Source organism: Jaculus jaculus, chromosome X, assembly GCF_020740685.1.
Source record: "Jaculus jaculus isolate mJacJac1 chromosome X, mJacJac1.mat.Y.cur, whole genome shotgun sequence".
Lineage (NCBI taxonomy): Eukaryota > Metazoa > Chordata > Mammalia > Rodentia > Dipodidae > Jaculus > Jaculus jaculus.
In genome coordinates, this window is record NC_059125.1 from 623,444 (window position 1) to 640,389 (window position 16,946).

The 16,946-nt window shown below is 40.3% G+C and overlaps 1 pseudogene; it reads left to right on the top strand.

The window, feature by feature from the left end:
* Positions 1–13,190: 13,190 nt before the first annotated feature.
* On the top strand, positions 13,191–14,424 carry LOC101608349 (annotated as a pseudogene).
* The last annotated feature ends 2,522 nt before the right edge of the window (positions 14,425–16,946 follow it).

Genomic DNA, 16,946 nt, shown 5'->3' on the forward strand with positions numbered 1-16,946 from the left:
TGGAATTATTTCCTGGCACCCATCAACCAAAACATTCAATTGACTGTTTTATTACAATTCATTTTTAGAATGAAAACAAAAGCATGTTGGCATTAAAATGGTGCCTATCCATGGAGAAGAAATGCTGAATATTCTGTCAATGCTGGGGAAACTCTTCGAAGAAATTGAATTTGTCACAGTGGCACTTTTGCAAGGAGCATGCCAGCTTGCATTTAAACATCATGCACTGTGCACATAAAAGAAGCACCATTTACAGATGCATTCACTGATAATTGATTTTCTTATTCGAAAGAACCATACCCATTCTTCTCACAATCTGTTCCTTTATAATTAAACCAAAAATAAGTTAAAATATCTTTTTGCCACATGCGTGTGTATATGTGTGCAAGTGTGTCTGTGGTGTGCAAGTGTGTGTGTGGTGTAGAGGTGTGTGCGTGCATTGTCACATGTGTCTGTGCAGTGCAGAAGATGATGTGAGACATCTTCCTCAATCTCTCTCCACCTTATTTTTTCACATTAGGTCTCACACTGAATCCGGAGCTCACGATTTAGATAGCCTAATTAGTCAGCTTGATAAACCTTGTCTAACCTTCTCCAGTGCTGGGATTACAGATGTGTGCCACTCCAGCTATCTTTCCCCTTTTTATATTGGGCCTGAGCATCCTAATTCAAGCTCTCATGCTTCCAGAGCAAGCTGTCAGCTGTGTCATGTTCCTGGCCCAAAGGTGAAACTTTTCAAGATATCCCAAACACACTTTTAAAAGATGTGGCAAATAACTAGGATGTATATACTTATAGCTGGTTTCTTTAGAAATTGAGTCTATTTGAATTTAATATTCTTTAGAATTTAATTGCTCTTTGTGTTTTGGAATTGAAAAGTTAATTTGAGGGATTTAAAGTACTGTCATTATTTTATTTTATCAGTTTTTATTTTTATTTATTTGAGAGCATGAAAGAAGCAGAGAGAGAAAAAGAAAAAGAGATAGAGTGAGAGAAGGAAAGAATGGGTACACCAGGGCTTCCAGCCACTGCACGGGAACTCCAGATCTGTGCACCACCTTATGCATTTGGCTTACGTGGGTCCTGGGGAATCGTACCGAGGTCCTTCAGTTTTGCAGGCAAGCTCCTTAGCCACTAAGCCATCTCTCTAGCCCTCATTATTTAGTTCTTTGTAAGAAAGTTGGGTCCATGTTTTCATACAGGTCCTATATTTACCAGTTATATGGGAAAATGATAAATCACTATGAATGAATATGTGTAACTTAACCACAGACTCTTTACAGAGTCATTCTACAATTTTCAGAGAATGCTAAATTGTTTATCATGTGTGAATTAGTTTGGACTAGTGTCTTCCAATATCCCATAAGGTTAAGGCTTGTCTGTCATCCTAGTTATAGACCTTTCAGAGGTAGAGCCAAGTGGGAAGAAGTTACATAATTGGGGGTGTGCCCTCTCAAGGGCCCCTGTGTTCCCTCTGTAATTAACTTCTTGGTGATTAGCTTTATTTCATCCTACTCTCCCTGGCTTGATGTTTGGCCTCACCACAGTAACAAAGCAATGGTGGCAACCAGCCATGGTCAGAAATTTGAAAATCCATAAGCCAAAGTAAACATCTCCTTTTAAGTTATTCCGGGACATTTGTGACAGTAACAGAAAGCAGAATAACCAAGTGTGTATTCTTGTTGACAAAGTAGTATTACCAGCTCATATTCAATGCGGGAAGCTGAGACATAAGTGTGTCTTACAGAAGGTAGATGCTACTACAGAATTTGGGCATGTCAGTGTGATATCAAAGTGTTGTCTTTTTTCAGCACTTTGCAAACAACTGGCAGTGTTAGGTATGAATGGGACAACCATATGCCTGGCATAAACCCTGTTGTATTGATTTTTGTGTTTCTTATTAGATATTTATTAGTTAGGTGAAAAAATGATAAAATGTCATGTGCTAAGGACAGTAATTCTCTTCTAGCTGATGCCAATGTACCACTTTTTGGTACGGTGCCTTAGAGAGAGGAACATTTATGTCCCATTTAGACTATTATGTTTAAGATCTTTTGTTAGGCTCACTAAACATGCTTCCTTACTAATACAATATGCAACTCTATATTTAATACCATAAAATCCACAGTGAGCCCAAAACATTTGTCCTACATTTGTGTTATATTTTCTCGGTCCCTCAAAGTCCCTACCTACTCCTTTTCAATTATTCAACTTCACTATGTCTCACTGTCATTGATCAGCCAGTCTAATGGAGGCACAGCATGAGCTCCAGGTTGTCTCAAGAAGATAAAATGAGTGATAAAGACACCTGACATCTTCTTCTGGCCTCTACATATGTGCACACAGGGTACGTACATTTGAATACATACTTGTGCACATAATGCACACACACACACACACACACACGCACTAAAACATAAGGTGGAGAGAGATTGAAGATAATGCCACTCTCCATGCACACTCACATTTGCAGGCTCACCCACCTAACCAACATATACACATATATTTCCATATGCATAAAAACGTTCAAACACACACACACACACACACACACACACACAAAGATAATCCCATCACCTCTCCATTAGCCACATGGATCAATGTCCACGTACACAATGACATGTTGAAAGTATGTACTATAGTTATGATGATGTGAGGGCTCTTTATTTCTGTCCTCTTCTTCCTGGGTAACCATGTTCCTGGTTGAATGATTAAAAAAAAATATTGAGAAACAAAATAGCAGTATTCTTTCATACATCAAAAACATAGGCCTGGTATGGAGGGATGGCTTAGTGGTTAAGGCATTTGCCAGCAAGCCAAAGGACCCAGGTTTGATTCCCCAGGACCCATGTTAGCCAGATGCACAAGGGGGCACATGAATCTGGAGTTCGTTTGCAGTGGCTGGAGGCCCTGGCATGCCCATTCTCTCTCTCTCTCTCTTTCTCTCCTGTTCTTTCTTTGATAAATAAATAAATAAATAAATAAATAAATAAATAAAATATTTAAAAAGAATCTTCATTTAAAAAAAAAAACAGAGGCCTGACAACCTGTCATATTGCAAAGGTGTACTTTAGAAATATAACATCAATGGAATGTGCTACTCTGGATCGGAACCTGTAGCAATAAGTAGATACTAAGACAACTCAACCAGTCAAAATAAGCATCGATATTGCTAATGATGGATAAATACCTATTATCTGTGAAAACTAAAGTATATAAAAATAGGGAATTCTGGATACATTGATACTTAAAGATTTCTTCTAGTATTTTTAAAATTTGCTATAACTAAGAAAATATTCTAGAATTAAATAGTTATTAAGGTATTTAAAAATCAACCCTGGGCTTGGGAAATGGCATAACAGTTAATGCATTTGCCTGTCAAGCCTAAGGGCCCAGGTTCAATTCCCCAAGACCCACGTAAGCCAGATGTACAAAAGGATGCATGTGTCTGGAGTTCGTTTACAGAGTTCATTTGCAGTGGCTGGAAGCCCTGGTGTGCCCATTCTCTCTCTTTCTCTCTTCCTTCCTCTGTCTCAAATAAATAAATAAAATTTAAAAAAGAGTAAATTCCTACCACTTTCTGTTCACTTGGAATGTTCTCAAAATGAAAATGAAGTAGCAGAAAGAAAATAAATTCCTTTTTGAAGTTGAAATAGGATATGAGAAAGAAAAGAATCCCATTCTTGCAGACTGAAATATAGGCTCTATGCTATAAAACATTTTAGTCAATGTTCTTTTATTTGTTTTTCCTCCCTATGAAAAAGTACATTATTTGGCTGAGAATGAGAACTTTAGGTTTAAACATTTAGAAAATGGCTTGTATCCAAAGACCTCAAAAGAAATAGCAAAAAATGTATGATGTAGTAAGTCTCAAAAATAAAAGAATCCAACAATACAAAGATTTATTCTCTTCTTATTTTACATTTTTCTCTCTGGTTATGGGATTTATTGACTATATTAACCATTTTCACCACAGAGAAACATGGCTAGCAAGCCTGACTTATTCAACACCATTCAGTCCTGTCTGTATAATTCTTTACAGCAAGGGAGATGAGGTAAGAACGCCTGAATGGAGTCCTACGCATAACTTTAGGGAGCTATTTCATTTCTTTGAGGTTTAATTTCCCCATCCTCAGCTTGAAACAATACCCATTAAATATTACAACATTCCACTAGCAGGTCAGAAATCAGGCAGGCTTACTTATTTAAATGTTCTTTGTGTGGTCTCATAAGGGAGGAAAGAAGGACTTGGCTGGTTAGAAAAAGTTTAATTATAAAGTCACTTGGGAGTTTAATAGGGATCATTGCATTGTAAGACAGGGTCCATCTCTCCCTGCTGGCTACTATCATATAGTTGCTTTCAGCTACTCAATCATGCTCTGTTCTTTTCAATGTGGCCTCTTATATCTTCAAGCCACCAACACAGAGAGAAAAGGCCATCACCAGTTAGAGGATCCTTGGACTTTTGCCACTCTTGTGGTTTGAATGTAAGATGTCCTGCATAGGCTCCATTGTTTTGAACACTTTGTCCCAAGCTTGTGGTGCTATTTGGGAAGGTTTTTGTATCTTTAGGAGATAAAATTTTCCAGGAGGAAGTGGGTCACTAGGGTGGGTCATGATGCTTTGAAGTCTAGCCCTACTTCTTGTTCACTCTCTGCTTTCTGACTGTGAGTGCAATATGACCAGCTCCTGCTGCTGCGTCTATGTCTTCCAGGCCATTATGGAATTTATCCTCTGGAATTCTATATCGAAATAAATGCTTCCTTCATTAACTTGCTTCTTGTCAGATATTTTGTCAGAGTAACAAATAATTTAGCAATGAATTTGATGGAAATATATTACATAATCTTGTCACTGAAGACTCCTACTGAATATCTGAAGAAGAGGTCAAGGAAAATGGCAACAGGAGGGAGAAAATGGAAGAAGTAAAGTGAAGAAGGTTATGGATAGTGCATGAGAGGAAAAACTAGAGGAAAAGGATGCAATTCCATGGTCAAGTATACAAATGTTTGGTGCAAAGTTGTGCGGTGAGAGAGACATCCCAAGTGTTGTCTAGGACTTCACAAACAGAGACAGGTTTTTAGAATAGTCAGTATTCGAGCACTTACAGGTAAAACAGTGTCAAAGTGAAGATTTGGTTCTGCAAATTAAAAAATGAAAAGAGGCAGGAAAATGGGATACATCTCAAACAGGACCCCAAGCTATCTACATGAGGTCTGGGAATGGTGAGAAGTTAGCAGCTGGTTGTTGGATAGGAGAAATAGTTCCATGATACCCTTCAGTCAAAACCATGCTAGCATATTTTAATCATTGGAATTCACTTAATGTAAAATCATGTCAAATAAACTATATGTTTTGTGATGGTTTAATTATTGAGTTCCATGAATTTCAATGGTAATCTCCATATGGATGTTAACACATGATCAGTTACCTTGAAAATCATATTTGATATCTTCAAGAAGATAGAGTAAGTGGACTTCTTTTTTTGGCAGGGGTTATATTAATCAGGGTTCTTTAGAAGAAAAGAACCAATAAAATTGATATGCATTATAAAGGCATTTATTAGGTTAGATTGCAGGATGTGGGCTAGGTAGTCCACCAATGGCTGTTTGTAGGTTGGAGAGGTTTAGAACCTGACCACTACTCAATTCATGAGACTAGATACCACAACAGTCTCAATATGGAGAGCCACTGGTCTTTAGTCCACAGTGGAACACTGAAAAGCTGGGTTTTTGTGCACATAAAGGACGGCAGCAACTGAGTAGATTCACTCTTCAGCAAATAATGCAGGCCGCAAAGCAAAGGTTCTGTGTTCTGGAGCCTCCTTATATATATAGTCTACCATCAGAAGGCCATGTAATAGCTTGAATGTAAAATGTTCCCAATAGCCTCAGCTGGTAGCAATTTCAGAAAAGTGTAGTCTTCAAGAGGTGGAGTCTTGGGGATGAGGTGTGTCATTGGGAGCACACCTTGAGGTTTATTAATCCAGCTTGCTGAATGTTTAGAGGCAACTCACTCAGACTGCTGCCTTCCAGCTAATGTGGTAAGACATGACTTCCTGCTGCATGTCTTGCTTGTACCATGCTTTCCTTGCCCTGTTAAAACTTCCCCTTCAAATCTGGAAGTTGAAATAAGTCAATTCTTCCAATAAGCTGCTTTTGGTTGGGTGTTTTGTCCCAAAAATGAGGACAGGGTGCTCACTTTGGGGGAAAGTCTCCACTGTAAATCAATTATTCCTGGAAACACCCTCACAGACTCACTATATTTTCACTTGATTCCTAATCTGATCAACTTGACAACAGAACTTAACTATCATGAAGGGCGTGTGTGTGCGTGTGTGTGCAGGGGTACACATTGGTGTGTGCATGCACACTGTTGCCTTATGGTGTTAGACAGGATCTTTCAGTGAACCTGGAGTTCCATATCCCCAGCATCTAACTCTTCATCAGAGTTTAGAACACCCACATTTTGTGTGATAGAGCAGAAAACAATCTCAGCATACTGCTAGTCTGCAGTCCCTAGATAGCAGGTTCCTTTGAGTTTATGACAAGCTGCCTCAGTCTAGGCTCAAAGCCTGGGCCCATTCTGTTGTAGCATGTGACTTGTAGGTAGATGGCCTGAGTTTCAGGCTCTACTTGTTACTCTTGAGCCTAAGACCTTAAAGCAGAATGATCTCCTTCTTTAGAAGATCCAAAGCTGCCTCTTTGGACATAGAGGTAAGATCTGAGGCATAGTTGGTCAGACTGAATTATGTCCTGTGTCTCTTTGGTCACAGGGTAAAATCTTAGGCCCTTTGGAAAAGTCCTGAGGATCCATCCCTTCATCCCAGAGGGCACAAATGAGGCCCTGCTGGGCAACAAAAGAAGCTCTTAAGTCCCCTTTATCACACCTTTATTAACATATGAATGCCCACTGGGCATAGGATAAGTATCCGAGCTCTCCTTGATCACAAAGAGCAAATCTCAGGTTCCTTGTGCAGCAGTGCCTTGAAAAAAATGGCACTGACTTTTGGGGTCATTTACCCAGAAGTGAGCCCACTTGCTCTACTGCTGTAACTGTTCTCACTGTTTCTATGGCTAGGGTATTCTGGTCAGGCACTCATCTGGTGTATTTGTTGTACAGCAAAAACAGAAATGCATGAGCAAGGAATCAGCAGTGTGTGAGTGAGGAATAAGAAACTATGACTCCAAAAATACTTCCTTAAATATTTTCTCAAAGTAAGAGAATTGGGAGCAGGATATGAGTTCTGTTGAGGCAGAAAACACACACACGCGCCATTTTGCATTCACAGATGTTATCACTCTAAGCCCATCTGCCACTTTTTAAGATTCTTGTGGGCAATTCCTTGCTTTCAACATCTGCTGCTTTCAGCAGGATGGTCAGCACATCTCGCACTTGCACTCATTGTTCTGGGACAGGAACACAAACTGGTCACTGGGAAGATAAAACAAACAGGGTGGCTTAATGTCACATCAACATGTCCAACATTCTTGTCAATATTGATCACCTATGCCATCCATTCTAAAGCATAGTAAATCTTGTTACGTTGTTTTAAGCAGGCTCATTATATGGTTGTAACATAACTTCAGATCATATGTCTTGCTTAGTTATAAGACAGGAATGTAACAGAAAAGGCATTCCATAAAAATATTCTCAGAAATTTGTAAGGTCCGTAAGAAATATTTTCACATTACATTCCCACAGAATGAAGGGGCAGGTCTCAGGGTGTTGGGAAGGACTATAATGTGGTCTATGCCTACCTTGAGCAGATGACAGAAGTCTGAGGGCCTTTTCAGAAAAAACAACAAAAAACAACAACAACAACAAAAAAAAATAAATCTGAGAAGACAAGTCTGAGGCCCATTTTGTCAGTTTCGGAATGCTATAAACCTCTTTGGTTAGAAGGTTAGGCCTGAAGTCTAGCTGGGTAGAAATGAATGTCTGATGTTCCCTTGGGCAAAAAGGAAGCTCTAATGTCTCCTTGGTCTGGGGGTAGGGTAGGCTTTAGGACCCCTTCTCAGAAGGGCCTAGTCTGCATTGAATATAGTAGAAAGGCTCCAAAGCTTTTACCTGTCCACCAAAGGGGCCTCACACCTTCATCTTCCACCCAACAGGGCCTTGTGCCTCACTGCTCAGCTTATGGGCCTTCAGAAGATCCCTCTGTGCCTCAGGGGTCCCGGAATTTTCCCATCTGCCAAAGGTGATGCAGAACATTCTCTTCTTATCCAAGAGATGCTGTCACCATTCTTTGCACAATGGAGACTCTGAACTGAACCTTATATAGCATATATTTCATAAATAACTTTGAGTATAAACATAATATTTAATCATAGTTAAAGTTACATGGTACCAACACATGATGTATCCATACAAAGCAGGCTCTTTATTTAAAAAAGTGTTATTTTGATGGGCTGGAGGAATGGCTTAGCGGATAAGGTGCTTACCTGTAAAGTCAAAGGACCCAGGATTGATTCCCTAGGACCCACATTAGCCAGATGCACAACGGGGTGCATGCTTCTGGAGTTCATTTGCAGTGGCTGAAGTTCCTAGTGTGCCATTCTCTCTCTCTCTCTCTCTCTCTCTCTGTGTGTGTGTGTGTCCTTCTTTATCTCTGTCAAATAAATAGATAAAAATAGCATGCTTTAAAAAAGTGTTATTTTGAAATATTAAAAGATATTTGAAATAACAAACATTAATTTTGATATGATTATATAAAAGGAAATATAAAATAATTTGGCTGAAATGATGGAGAAGATGAAAATCCATACTCAGAGTTCTTTGGATATGTCACTTACATTGCCCTTTCCACATGAATCCTCTTTGTATATGGTTAAACATAGAATTCCCCATCAATGTCATAATACAGCTGTAAACCAGGCCAAATGACTTTCCCTTTCGGTCTTGCTATGTATGTGGTCGGAAAGAGCAGATAAACACACGAGTACACTTTGGAGGAATCTTAGGAGTGATATCATCAGTTCTAAAAAGGGTAAGGTGGGATGAGGTGGGGCTCAGGTACAAGCATTTTCCTAACAGGTATAGGCCTGGTTGGGAAGGGGACTTGGAGTTAAACTCTAACCATGGACCTTCAACTTGGAAATTGTCCCCTTTGGTAACCACCATTTGGTGCTCTTTCCCCTTTGGTTATGATTGACATTAATGATTGTTGCAGTCAGGTTTGTATAGCTGGTAGAAATCACCCAACCAAGAGCAGCTTGTAGGAAAAAAAGAGGTTTACTTTGGCTTACAGGCTGAAGGGGGGAAGATCCATGATAGCAAGGAAAATGACAACAGGAGCACAGGGTAGACATCATCCGCTGGCCAAAATCATGTGGACCATAGTAACAAGAGAATGTGCCAAACACTGGCAAGGGGAAACTGGCTATAACACCCATAAGCCTGCCTCAACAATACACTGCCTCCAGGAGACTTTAATATCCAAATCTCCATTAGCTGGGAACCTAACATTCAGAATACCTAAGTTTATGGGGACAACTGAATCAAACCATCACAATGATTCAATGTTTAATTTTATAGGAAGATCCCTTTCCATGAGGGAGTGGGGCAGAGTCCATAAAGAAATAAAGATATGAAAACAGTATTTTATGAGCTGTAGGGCATATGCATGAAGTAAGGTAGTCCTTTTTCCTTTGAAATAATAGTTGGCTGGATTTTCTCTCTTTAGAATATTGCCATGATCCTCTAGAAAAGCCCATCAAGGTGGGTGGTGCCAAAACTGCAATGCAAGTGATAATGTCAGATCTAAGGTTTTTTTGTTTTGTTTTGTTTTTTCTTTTATGTATACACCTACTTAGAAATAGTGCTTGGTGGGTCTGGGACATTGCTCAGTGGGTAAAATGCTTGCCTTGTAAGGGTAAGGACCATTGTATCCAAGTCCTAAAATAGACCTTTAAAGTTCTTGGAATTTCATGATTGACTGTGATGGTAATGAGGAGGCCCCTGATAGTTTCTTTTGTAGTTCTAGGATGGGAGCTAGCCTCCCCTCAACTCACTTATGATAAATACCTTTCAACCTGCTGTCTTCATTAATTAAGAAATTATAGCCAAGCTTCTATTACTACTAAAATCTCAGATGAGACAGGCATAGTGGCACATGCCTTTAATCCAAGCACTTGGGTGGCAGAGGTAGGAGGATCACTATGAGTTCAAGACCATCCTGGGACTACAGAGGAGGTCCAGCTCAGCCTGAGCTAGAGTGAGACCCTACCTTGTAAAAAAAAAAAAAAAAACCCTCAGATGAACCCATTAAAAAGTACTTTGAGAAACCCTAAGGAAGAAAACAGCAGGCAGACTTCAGCATCGGTTCATGCTTACCTAGGCAGTGTAGTTTTTGAGCTATCAACCCATATACTTTTAGTTAGTTATGGACATATTCACTATGTAAACAGCACATATTGGTACCATCCCTACCCTCATCCCTGCCCCCCTCCGGAGGGACCCTCCTCATTGAGGATGCCAGTTATCCCCATGGGGGTTGTGGGTCATGCACAGTGGGGGTAGCCATCAGTTATGGGGAAGAGGCAATGTCTCTGTGCCTAATGTCCCAACTTGTGGCTCTAACAATCTTTCCACCCCCTCTTCCACAAATTTCCCTGAGCCATGTTGGGTTCATTTTAGGTCTTCAGTGATGGGCTCTTGGGAGCCTCTGTGTCTCTGGATCTCTGATTTGGTAGGAGTTGAGTATCCTCTGTGTCTATCTTCTTTACTCTTGTGCTTTATTGGTGAACCTCAAATCAGCACAAGGGTGGTTTCAGCTGGGACCCTGGTGAAGTGCAATGGGATGATTCTCTCCTCAGGTCCTTCATCAATCTGAAAAAGAGAAACAGATTCTCCAACGGAGATTAAGGTTAGTATAGGGTAAATGAGATAACAATTGTTAGTTTAGGGAGAAGTTAATAGATATTGGCACTCTTGTAGCCCAAGAGTGGTGAGAGCTTGATGTTGGAGAGCAAACTCATTATTTGGATATGATTCTGACTTGTTTCCCAGTTCCAGATATAGGTTCCTTTCCCCTCAGTGGATCTGGTAGCCAATGCAAGAGCAATTGGTTACCCACCATGGCTGTGTGTCACTGTTGCACTTGAGTGAACATCACTTCAGGTTGTTTGCTTCTGAGCAGCTTAGACCTTGATTTGCAAAGACAGATGTTTGTCATTTTCCCCCAGTAGCTCATGTAGCACCTTATAGCACTATATGTGATGTCTGGGGACTAGCTCTCTTCCATATTCCAGCTTTGTCTCTCCATGTTCTATACCAACAGCACATGGTGTCTTAGGCAGTAGGGTCTTACCATTAACCTCTGGTGGGTATCAAGTGATCTGACAGAAGTCTCTCTTCTTTTCTGAAACTCTGTGGTTCTCTCTGATCAACAGCTCATTGTGGGTTTTTTAAATTTTTTATTAATTAGTTTTTTTTATTCAGCAAATACAGTTTGGTACCATTATTAGGCTCATTCGTGACCTACCCCTTCCCCTTGGTACCTCCTTGTTGAGGTATATGGGTCGTGCATTGTGGGGTTAGCCCGCAGTTATGGGTAGGATAAATGTCTCTGCATATCATGACCCAACATGTGGCTATGATATTCTTTCTGCCCCCTCTTCCGCAAAATTTCCCTGACCCATGTTGGGTTCAATTTTGGTCTGCTTCAGTGATAAGGAGTTGGAGGCCTCTGGGTCTCTGGATCTCTGATTTGGTAGGAGTTGATCATTGTGGGTTTTAACTGCATACTGTTACTGGGAGTTACAGGCCAGTGCCATGGCAAAAGAAAGACGATAGAGAGGGGGTGGAGAGACAGAGAGAGAAAAAGGAGAAAATTAAGGTTAAGCTTCATCTCACCCTCTCTAGGGCCTTTTGATTCAGATGTTCCCTCTATGGTACTGATGAAGATTCAACCTTTTAGTCTGTCTTCCAGGATATAAGATTTTATGGTATCAGTGCCAGTTGAGTCCAGTTTTGTGCCTCTCCCCACCTTACCTCCTGCCCCTTCCTCCTTGTTGTCTGGTCCTTGAGATGCCTATTAGGTATTTCAGCATCTCAGGCTGATCCAGGTTATGAGCTAGAGATGAGTAAGACCGTGTGACAATTGTCTTTCTGTGATTGGGTGAGTTCACTGAGTATGGTCTGTTCCAAGTTTGACTTTTTTTTTCTGCAAATTTTACTGTATCATTTTTCCTAAATGTTGAGAGGAATACCATCATGTAGATATACCACATCTTGGTTATCCATTCATCCAATGATGGACATCTGGGTTGTTTCCAGCTCTTAGCTATTATAAATTGAGCAGTTATAAATATGGTTGAGCAAATATCTCTGAACTGAGGCATGGAGCTTTTAGGGTAAATGACCAGTAAGGGAATAACTAGGTCTGTTGGTAACTCTGTAGTCAACCTTTTTAGGAGCTTCCATAGTGGCTGTACCATCTTACATTCCCACCAACAGTGAATGAGGGTTCCTATTTCTCCACAGCCTTGCCAACATTTGTTTTCATTTGATCTTTTTTGTTTGTTTGTTTTTGTTTTTTCAAGGTAGGGTCTCACTCTAATTTAGGCTGACCTGGAGTTAACTATGTAGTCTTAGGGTGGCCTCGAACTCACAGCGATCCTCCTACCTTTGCCTCCTGAGTGCTGGGATTAAAGGAGTGTGCGACCATGCCTGGCCCTTCATTTGAACTTTTTTTTTTTAAGATTTTTTATTTATTTGAGAGTGACAGACACAGAGAGAAAGACAGACAGAGAGAGAGAGAGAGAGAGAGAGAATGGGCGCGCCAGGGCTTCCAGCCTCTGCAAACGAACTCCAGATGCGTGCACCCCCTTGTGCATCTGGCTAACGTGGGACCTGGGGAACCGAGCCTCGAACCGGGGTCCTTAGGCTTCACAGGCAAGCGCTTAACGGCTAAGCCATCTCTCCAGCCCTTCATTTGAACTTTTAATATTTGTTATCCTTACTGGGGTAAGGTCGAATTTCATAGTTGTTTTAATTTGCGCTTCCCTGATGGTTAGGGATGATGAGCATTTTCTTAAGTAGGTTTGCCATTTGAATTTCTTCCTCTGAGAACTCCCTGTTCAGTTTTCTGTCCCATTTTGTGAGTTGCCAACCCATACATTTTGCAGACAAATCTCATGTGTTCACCCTGCCATGTCTCAGCTCCAGGCATGCTTTACACGGAAAACATGAATTACACAACATATGATGTTCCCTTCTCAATTCCTGCCATCTCTGAAATTGCCTACCTTAGTAGCATCATTAATAAACTGCTGTAGGACAAAAATGAATTGCATAAGCTTGTGGTATTTGATTTCCTTACCAAGGGCCGGTTTCTGTGAATGTCTTTGGTGAGGTGTGTGGAACTGGAGAACATTTCATTGGAAGACATAGTGGAGCTAGAATATGTGGATAAATATACCACATCCCAGCCACAGCCATGCATGTTCCATGATTAGTAAATCAGTTCAATCGGAGGGGCAGAGAATGGATCTTGAGTGGTTCTTATGATAAGACTTCTCAAATCAGGTCCTTGGATGGAAAGTCAATAATGACAATTGTGGGACATACAGATGTTGTGAAAGATGTGGCTTGGGTAAACAAAGATAGTTTGTCTTGATGGTTCCTCAGTACCTCTATGGCTCAGACATCCTCTTCGGGGAGTGGAAAATGGAGATGAACAAGGTGAAAGCCCTGCACTGCTGCAGAGGTCATTCCAGAAGTGTGGATTCCATAGATATTAACAGTTCAGGAGGTAAATTTTGCAGTAGGTCCTGGGATAAGAGGCTAAAGATCTGGGCTACAGTCCTGAGAGATACAGAAGATGAAATGGAGGGATCTACAGATCATCCAAGAAACAGAAAACAGACCAGGTTTGGGTAACCAGGACTTACATTGTGACCTTCTCTCACCACACAGAAGCACATTCCTCAGTACTGTGGTCAGATGCTGAAGAAATCTGCAGTGCATCTTGGGACCACACAAGTAGAGCATGAGATATTGTATCTGATGGTCTTAAGTCAATTTTGTGAGGAAATAAAGTATTTAATTGTATTTGCTATTCTTCACATTGTAAACATTTGGCATCTGGAAGTAGATAGGCATATCAGATTGTGTGACCCTCAAACTAAAGATGGTTCTTTGGTGTCACTATGCTTAATCTCACATACAGGCTGGGTCACAACAGTGAAGTGGTTTCCTACTCATGAACAGCAGCTGATTTCAGGGTCTTTAGATAATATTGTCAGGCTATGGAATACAAGAAGTTATAAGACTCCTCTCTATGATTTGGCTCCTCATGAAGGTAAAGTCCTAAGTGTAGACTGGATAGACACAGGGCTACTTCTGAGTGGAAGAGTACACAATAAATTGTATTCCTACAGACACTCTCCTACTACTTCTGAGTGGAAGAGTACACAGTAAATTGTATTCCTACAGACACTCTCCTACTACTTCCCATGTGAGAGCATGAACATGAGTGATAATTTGATCACAAAGACTTTTTCTTGTAGAGAGTTTGTTTTGTTTTTTGAGATTGGTAGAGTATTTCTGTAATGCCATAGAGACATAATAAACTAAACTGGTAGAGAATAATTGGATTACATTGTTAATTCACAAGCAGAAAACACCCTTTTAAAGTTTGTATAATGATTCATCCTTTAAAATAAAGAATATTTTATGATTCTTGTGTCTTTTTTCTTTTCTTGCTTTCTTTTTTTTTTGGGGGGGGGTTCAAGGTAAGGTCTTAACTCTAGCCCAGGCTGAACTGGAATTCACTATGAAGTCTCAGGGTGGCCTCAAACTCATGGCGATCCTCCTACCTCTGCCTCCCGAGTGCTGGGATTAAAGCTGTGCACCACCACACCTACTGTGTCTTTCTTTAGTACATATAAGATTATAGTATATGACTTGTATTCTTTACCTTGTGTAGATTCTTAAAATTAAGCCGTATTAATTTTTTAAATGAAATTTGACCAAAAAATAAAAGGGAAAAGTAGTATCACATGAAATAGAAAAACATCCATTTTATACCCTAATTTTCAATTCTCTTCCAATTTATTCAACTGCAAAATATTTCATTAAGTTATTTTAAAATATTTTACTTATTTATTTGCAAGGAGAGAGAGAGAGAGAATAAGATTGAGAATGAGAATGAGAATAGGAATGATTGACAATTGCATGCCAGGGCCTCTTGCCACTGCACAGGGACTCCAGCCACATGTTCCACTTTGTGTGTCTGGTGTTGTATGTGTACTGGGAAATTTAACCTTAACTGTTAAGCCATCCCTCAAGCTGGCACATCTCTTTTATTCACGCATCTCTTTCCTCCCCATAGTCTACAGGATTTTCCTCCTACTTTCATTAACAGTTGCCACATACTATAGTCTACAGTACACTCCTACCATATTCATTGTTTTTTCCTTATTTCGCATAGTCTGCAGATTCATACTCCTACAAACACTGTTGGTCAACCCACACTTGAGTCTATAAAACCCTTATACTATATTCACTGTTAATAAACTGTCTCCCAGTTTGTCCAGCACCATTTGTTGAAGATGCCGTCTTTTTTCCAGCCTATATTGTTAGGGCCTTCAAGGCCTATCAAGGAGCTATAGTTGTTTAACCCAAAGTCCGGGTCCTCAAGTCTGTTTCCTTGGTCTGTGCTCCTGTTTGTATGCCAGTACCATGCTGTTTTTATTAGTAAGGCTTTGTAATATAGCTTTAGATCTGGTATGGTGATGCCACCATAGGTATTTCTTTTGCTGAGGATATGTTTGGATATGCAAGGCCTTCTGCCTTTCCATATGAAATTTGAGATCTGCAGTGATTTTTGGAGGCCAGTGTTGATTTCAACATGGGGTGACTAGCATTGAATGTAGTTGGATGGTGCTGCAGCTTGTGGGGAATAATGAAAAGAAGTTAGTGTGGAAGAGGAATGCAGTAGACTGTGGGACAGGGTGATCATAAAACAGTGTAGGTGGAAGCCCTTGTTCACAATAGGTCCTAATGAAAAATAGTGAATTTAGGGTTAGGGAGCTATAGACTATAGTGAGTTATTAAATGAGTAGGTATATTTGAAGGTTATCTGTAGACTGTGGAGGATAATCAAAAGCACTGTGCTTGGGAGTAGGACAGTATAGCCTATAGAGTGAGGTGATCAGCAGTGAATTTATAAGTGAATGAACTGTAGAGTCTTAGGTGGCATTAATACTAAGGAGAGTAAGATAACAGGGCTGTGGACAATGAGGAATAATGAAAAGCAGTGACTGTGGAAAGAGGACATTATACAGTGTGGTTGTGGAGACCAGCAGTGAATATAGAAGTGTCCTAAATACTTTTGCAGTGGGGTGACCAACAAACAATGTAGAAGGAGGTTTCTGTACTCTGGGAGTAGGTATAACAAGCAGCAAATATAGCAGATTGTTGTTGTAGTCTGTGTGGTGGGTGAATAGCAGTGAGTATGGGAGAATATTTGCTGTAGAATGTGAGTAGAAATAAAAATCCTTTTAGACTATGCATTGTGTCAGTGGGAACTTTAGACTATGAGGGATGGTAACCTGCAGTGAATATTTTCAGTGGGCCTTGTAGATATAGGGTGCTGTGAATATCATTGAGTGAATATCATTGAGTCTGGAGGGTCCTGTTTCCTGAAGCGTTTGGTGGCCAGCAACAACTGTGAGACTATAAAAGGGAGAGAGGTTTTGACCATAAATGAGTGTTGTAGGAGCATTCTAAAAGATGTGGATATCACCACGGCAAGTATTGGATAAGTGCCCTCACTACATGGTAGCTACATGTCCAGAAGTGAGTGTGAGAGTAAGATCCCATAGACTGAGGAGTAGTTACTAGCACTGAATATGAAAGAGAACACTGTGATTTGTAAGGTGTGGTGAATAGGTGTTTTGACTACAGTACAGTGGTCCCATAGACTGGAATGTGGTATG